This window comes from Tamandua tetradactyla, chromosome 21, assembly GCF_023851605.1.
Source record: "Tamandua tetradactyla isolate mTamTet1 chromosome 21, mTamTet1.pri, whole genome shotgun sequence".
Taxonomy (NCBI): Eukaryota; Metazoa; Chordata; class Mammalia; order Pilosa; family Myrmecophagidae; genus Tamandua; species Tamandua tetradactyla.
In genome coordinates this window covers 45,999,247-46,005,037 of record NC_135347.1, presented here as the reverse complement: position 1 = coordinate 46,005,037, position 5,791 = coordinate 45,999,247, and the positions used below count along the sequence as shown (strand labels likewise).

At 36.9% G+C, this 5,791-nt stretch overlaps 1 pseudogene; it reads right to left on the bottom strand.

Moving 5' to 3' along the window:
• Nucleotides 1-2,042: 2,042 nt before the first annotated feature.
• Nucleotides 2,043-4,244, bottom strand: LOC143665203 (cold shock domain-containing protein E1 pseudogene; annotated as a pseudogene).
• Nucleotides 4,245-5,791: the final 1,547 nt, after the last annotated feature.

Here is a 5,791-nt window from a genome sequence, read left to right as displayed (position 1 = left end):
AAATTGAATGCAAGCTTTAAATATATAATTTGGTCTTTCAGGAAGTTTTATTGGTCTAATGAATGGTTCAGAGATTGATTTTTAGTGCTGACAGGTAGTACAGAGTTTATGGACTGTTTACTTATTTCAAGAAGGTATAAACCTTGCCAGCCACGAAGTTTTGTACTGAATGACTCCTCCAGGAAAAATAGATCAGTATCTTAACTGTGAAAGCTGAACAAGATTTAGTTTTTTTTTAAACTGTAGATATTCAGACTACATTTCAGAAATGATACTATTTTTTGTTTCAAATTAGAAAATGATTGCTACATATTGCATGCCTTTTCAGGAATATAAAAACAAGATTGTTCTCTATTATTATTCATATTGGTTCCAGTTCTCGATTTTAGGTTTTATTACTTTTGCATCAAATGTTCAACATGATTACTGAAGTTTGAATGGGATAGAAAATATCCATATATATATACTTCTTCACAATTTAATAAAAATTTTCACTGATTTTTCAATAAGTTATATATTCAACCTTGATGTACGCTTATCATTGTGACAGATGCTGGAAATATAAATATATAAGCTATAAGCACAAATCCTAAACTCTAGAAGGTGTAAAGAGTTTAGAGGAAAGGAATGGCACATTAAAAGATAAGTATTTAAATAAAGAACATATCAGAAGCTATAATTTAGGTATGAACAAAAAAGCGCTGTGAAAGTCTATTGAACTATGCCTTGAATCTAATTGAGGGAAATGTGGAGGAAAGAGGAGTAAAATGTTTGAGGTCAATTGTTTCTTTGTTGTGCTGATAACACTTGATCTGAGTCCTGAAGTCCTAAATAGCAATTCACAGATATTCTAAAGAAAAGAGGACAGAACTTTACCTTAATAATAATTCTACTGTCATTTTCTACCAATGACTGTGAATGCTTTTAAATTGCTATTGTCATGTATACATTTCTCTAAAATTGAGAGAACAAGGAGAAAATTAATTTACATAATGGTCAAAGTTATTGGCAAAGAAAACCATTTTCCATTTGATAGAGCTGAATTTTAATTATCACCAAACATCACTCCCAAATTTCTTTTAAATCATCTATTCAATAAAGGACCAAAACACTTGCATTAATGACTCAGAAAACTGTAATTTTGTAATATCTAACTTTGTAGTAATGTCTTAAATATAAATGTTTAAGGGCATTTATCTTTTTGTTTGTTTCATGTACAAACTTTCAAAAAAAAAATTCTAATTCAGTAAAAGAAATTGGGTCCTAGAAGTTGCAGTGATCTGAGCAGCAGCAAGCTTGTTCATTTGTCCTTTTTCATTTATTTAAATATGTTTAGAATTATCACATGGCCAGCACACTTCATTAGCATGTAATTCTGCACCAAACATACTAATTGTAGTACATTTTCCCTCATCCTAGGAAAAAAAGAAAACTACTCTGTAAGATAATTTTCACTGAAATCTAACCAACCTTCTTTAATTGGACAGTGACAAGATTATACATGATGTGAAAAATAACAATTTAAAATTTGGTCATTAATTTAAGGAAATAGTTTGCCTATACATTGTTTAGTGTTTTTAATTTTAATAAATAATGCATTCTACCCTCATACCATCTTCAGAAGTAAAGCATAATGAAAAGGAAAGAAAAGAATGCAACTTTTCTTCTTGGTGTATGGGAGAACATCTTGCCAGAAGTAATGAGGGTAGAGTGTATACTAAATATTCAGTACAGAGTTTCATAGGGCCAACAAGATAAACAGTCTATTTTTCACTTACACAGGCAAAGTGGATTTTGCAATTACCAGTTGTGTTAAACACCAAACAAAGCTCCTAAAATTGATGCTAGAAGGTGCCACTTTAAGTTTTCCAGGGTGCAACTGCACATGAGTTTTAAATGGTTTTCTTAAATTTAAAACTGGTGCAACAGTGTGACAGAATAAGTATTCCAGATTTTGGGAGGTATGAGGAGGGAGATAGAACCTTCACCAAAATCCCCCGAACTTGATCATAGTGGATTAATGATGTGCTTTTTGGATGTGGTCAGTCAATGACACCAGCCTGAAGGATCTTTCTTTCTGTACCAAATCACATTGAGTTATCTGGCCCCCTAGGCTGATGAGGAACCATTAAGGAAGGAGCACAGAGTGATGCTCTTCAAATGACTGACCAACTGATCTGGTCTTAAAGTTGCAACAGCCTTCCGGCCTTTACAGACTCACCAAATATTACAGTAGCAGCAGTTGCTAATGCGCTGATTAAGAATCATTGAAAACACCACCTCATCTCCTGCCTGTAGACCAATGCCATTGTGAACTTGCAAAGGGAAAAGTGATTCTTGCTATCTCCCATTTCACAGTTAATGAAGTCAAACTGATTTTCAAGCACTCCACTGTGGCCCTACACAGGGCTGTGATGCTGTAGGCCATACTCTGTACATTTTGCCCCAAGACACACAACTGGAAATTGACACACACACACCCTTTCTGCATGCAATCCCTTTTGTTAAAGGTCCCAACCATGCCAAATGGATAGACTTCATCTTTCAGATCCCCCTCCTCCATGATCTCAGTAATTCCTTGGTACTCAGTTTGTGTTGGATCAACACTTGTTGGGGGGTGAATGACTTTACCAGAGTAGCGGGTGGGATCATCTTCCTCAGTAAGGCCATTCACTGAGTGTTTTTTGTTCACTTTTTCTCCACTGGCTTCGTTGCCTTTGACTTTGGACAAGCTGTACTCCACCATGTCCCCCATTTCCAGGCTATCAATGTCACCTGAGGACTCACTCAATTCTAAGTACAAAGTTCTAAGACCTTTTTTTCTAAGAAAAAAGATTTCCTTATCATGATTGACCATTTTAATAAATCCAAAATTATCCTTCAGAGTTGCCACACAACCTAAGGACTTCTTGGAGTTGGAATTATTGCACACAAGTTGCAATGTGCTGTCCAGGCATCTGTTTTGTCATTAATAGTAAATTCAACCTTATCTCCTATTTGAGGAAAAGCATATGCTTCCGCATCTTTGGTTTGAAAAACAAAGTCAGTTTTACCCCACAATCATCATAAGCAATAAAGCCATCCTCAGCCTCTTTCTCTTTGCCTTTATTTGGGGTAGTGGTTTTGGAAATGGAACAAAGTGGTTTATTCTTCTTCAGATCAGGAAACAATGCTCTGAATGAGAATGGAATGAAACCCTGCCCTCGGGAAGGTTTTTAATCCTAATAGCATGATTTCTTTGGAAAGAGAGCATATCAGGAACCACAGTAAATTAATTCATCTGCAATATGAAGCTGGTTCCCATCAAGAATTTCACTGAAGAGGAAGTACATGTGAGCCTCATGATCCACATACTTGATGAAACCAAAACCATCTCTCATGGCAGCTAATCATACCCATTTCTTTGGCTTCATTTATGATCTGAAATGTATTTGATAGAAATTCTATGTTGGTTGCTCATTCTAGTTTGTCACGTTGGTTTGTTGAAATATTAAGCCTAACATGATCAACTTCCAGCAGGGTCACCTTAGATTTTGTATCGTTGTCTCCAAAGGGAAGTCCTTTAGGAATCAGAAAGTCAACTTTGATGCATCCTGGCCATGGGTCATTCTGGTTTTTATGGGGTACTTTTGGGATCACTTTCATTACAGTTCCTTCAAAATGTTCAGTGCTCATATCTTCAAAAATGACTGCTCCGTATTTTTGAAGGAACAGTCATTTTTTAAATAAACAGTCATTTTGAAATGACTATTCCTTATAGGAGTCTGACATCTGTTGCAACTTCTTTACCATTTCTGTCCTTGATTGTGAACTCCATATCATCTCCAGGTTGTAAGATTTCTAGATCACCCTTAAATTCACAATAGTGAAAGAATATCTCTTTTACAACATCACCTTTTTCAATAAAGCCAGATGCCTCCCTCATGGCACAAACTACTCCCTGACAGTGGCCTTGTTTCCTTCTCAACAGCATAATATTACAAGCACTTACAGCACCAGTAGGTTTAATGTTATTAATTACAAAGTTTACATTTTCTCTGGTTTCCAGCTGAACATTCACTTTGACATCTTAGGGCTGTAAGTCATATGGAACACTTCTTGTCAGCTAATTTACTCTTCAGGGAGGATTTACGGTTTTACTTTCACTGGTTTAACAGCAATGGGTTTCCCAGTCCCTGGTCAGATGATACTTCAAATTAAACATCATCTCCTACTTTTAAATCCTGCAGGTTGCCATTTGTCATGGTTAGGTTCATGTGTCAAATTGACCAGGTGGTGGTACCTGTTTGTCTGGTTGGGCAAGTGCTGGCCTGTCTTTTGCTATGAGGACATTTCATCGAATTAAATCATGATCATGTCAGCTACATCCACAGCTGATTCCATTTATAATCAGCCAAAGGGAATGTCTTCTTTAATGAGTGATGCTTAATCTAATCAATGGAAACCTTTTAAGGAGGATTCAGAAGAGACACGCTCTTTTCCTGTTTCAGGCAGCGAGCCTCTCCTGTGGAGTTCATCCAGACCCTCCATCAGAATCGTCAGCTTCACAGCCTGCCATACAAACTTCAGATTCTACATTCCCATGACTATGTGAGACACTTTTATAAATTTTGTATTTACGAATATTTCCTGTTGATTCTGTTTCTCTAGAGAACCCTAACTAATATAGCTGGTACCAGGAGTGGCTCTTAGAAACAGAATCTTAAAAATGAGTTTTTATGAATGATTTTCTAAACTAACTAGACCCAAAGGCACTAAGGACTCTGATTCCCATAATCAGAATGACATTGCCAATCCATGGAGTGAGTTGGCAAAAGAGATAGTAAAAATATCACCGTTCGATTCTTCTAATGCTTCACTTGTACGAAGCCAGACTCTGGGGGAAAATGTTTTTGACACCTTTATGGAGTTGTGTGGAAATAGTGAGTATAGAGATAGTGGCTGGTTGTTGTTAGATACACTATATACATTGATGAGTGAAAGGGATGGATTTAAGGCTTCAAACAAGAAGCATAAGCCTCATCTGACAAATGTAGACTTTTCTGTGAGTATCCTGAAGGAAATCTTATTTCCTGTAGCTGTAGACTTGAGATCTCTGAAAATCAGACTCAGAATCTTATTGTTAGAGTAGCAAATTTACAACGTAAACTGAAATCTCAGTCTTGCATGGTGTCTGCCATTAAAGTGAGGGCATTGATTGGAAAGGAGAGGGACCCTAAAAAATGGGATGGTGACATACGGATTAATAATGATGTCTGTGGAGAGATTGAACCCCTAGGTTATCCTGAATCTTCTCTAGATAACCCTGTAATAGTCTTCCCTGAGGACATAGCTGCCCTACCTCCAGTCTGCCTTGAGGAGTTGGCCACCCAACCTCCATGTGAAGGGATTAGCTCTAGAGTGATGAAGCCTGTTTTACCAGATGAAACTGCAAATGAATGCCCTGAAACAAATGACTTGGAAGATATTTCTAATTCTTTTGATGACCAACCCCCACCACCCCTCATTTCTTCCAGACTTATAACTGGACTAAAGTCCCAACAGGCCCCTAAAGTTGAGGTACAAAGTTCCTCACACATGAGAAGGTATGTTACACTCCAAAAGAACTGTGTGATTTTTCCTATTTATATAGACAGAAATCAGGGAATATGTGTGGCAATGGATTTTAAGGGTGTGGGATAATGGTGGGAGGAATATAAATGTGGATTAGGCTGAATTTATTGCTATGGGCCCACTAAGCAGAGATTCTGCATTCAGTGTTATAGCTCAAAGGGTTAGAAAAGGCATTAAC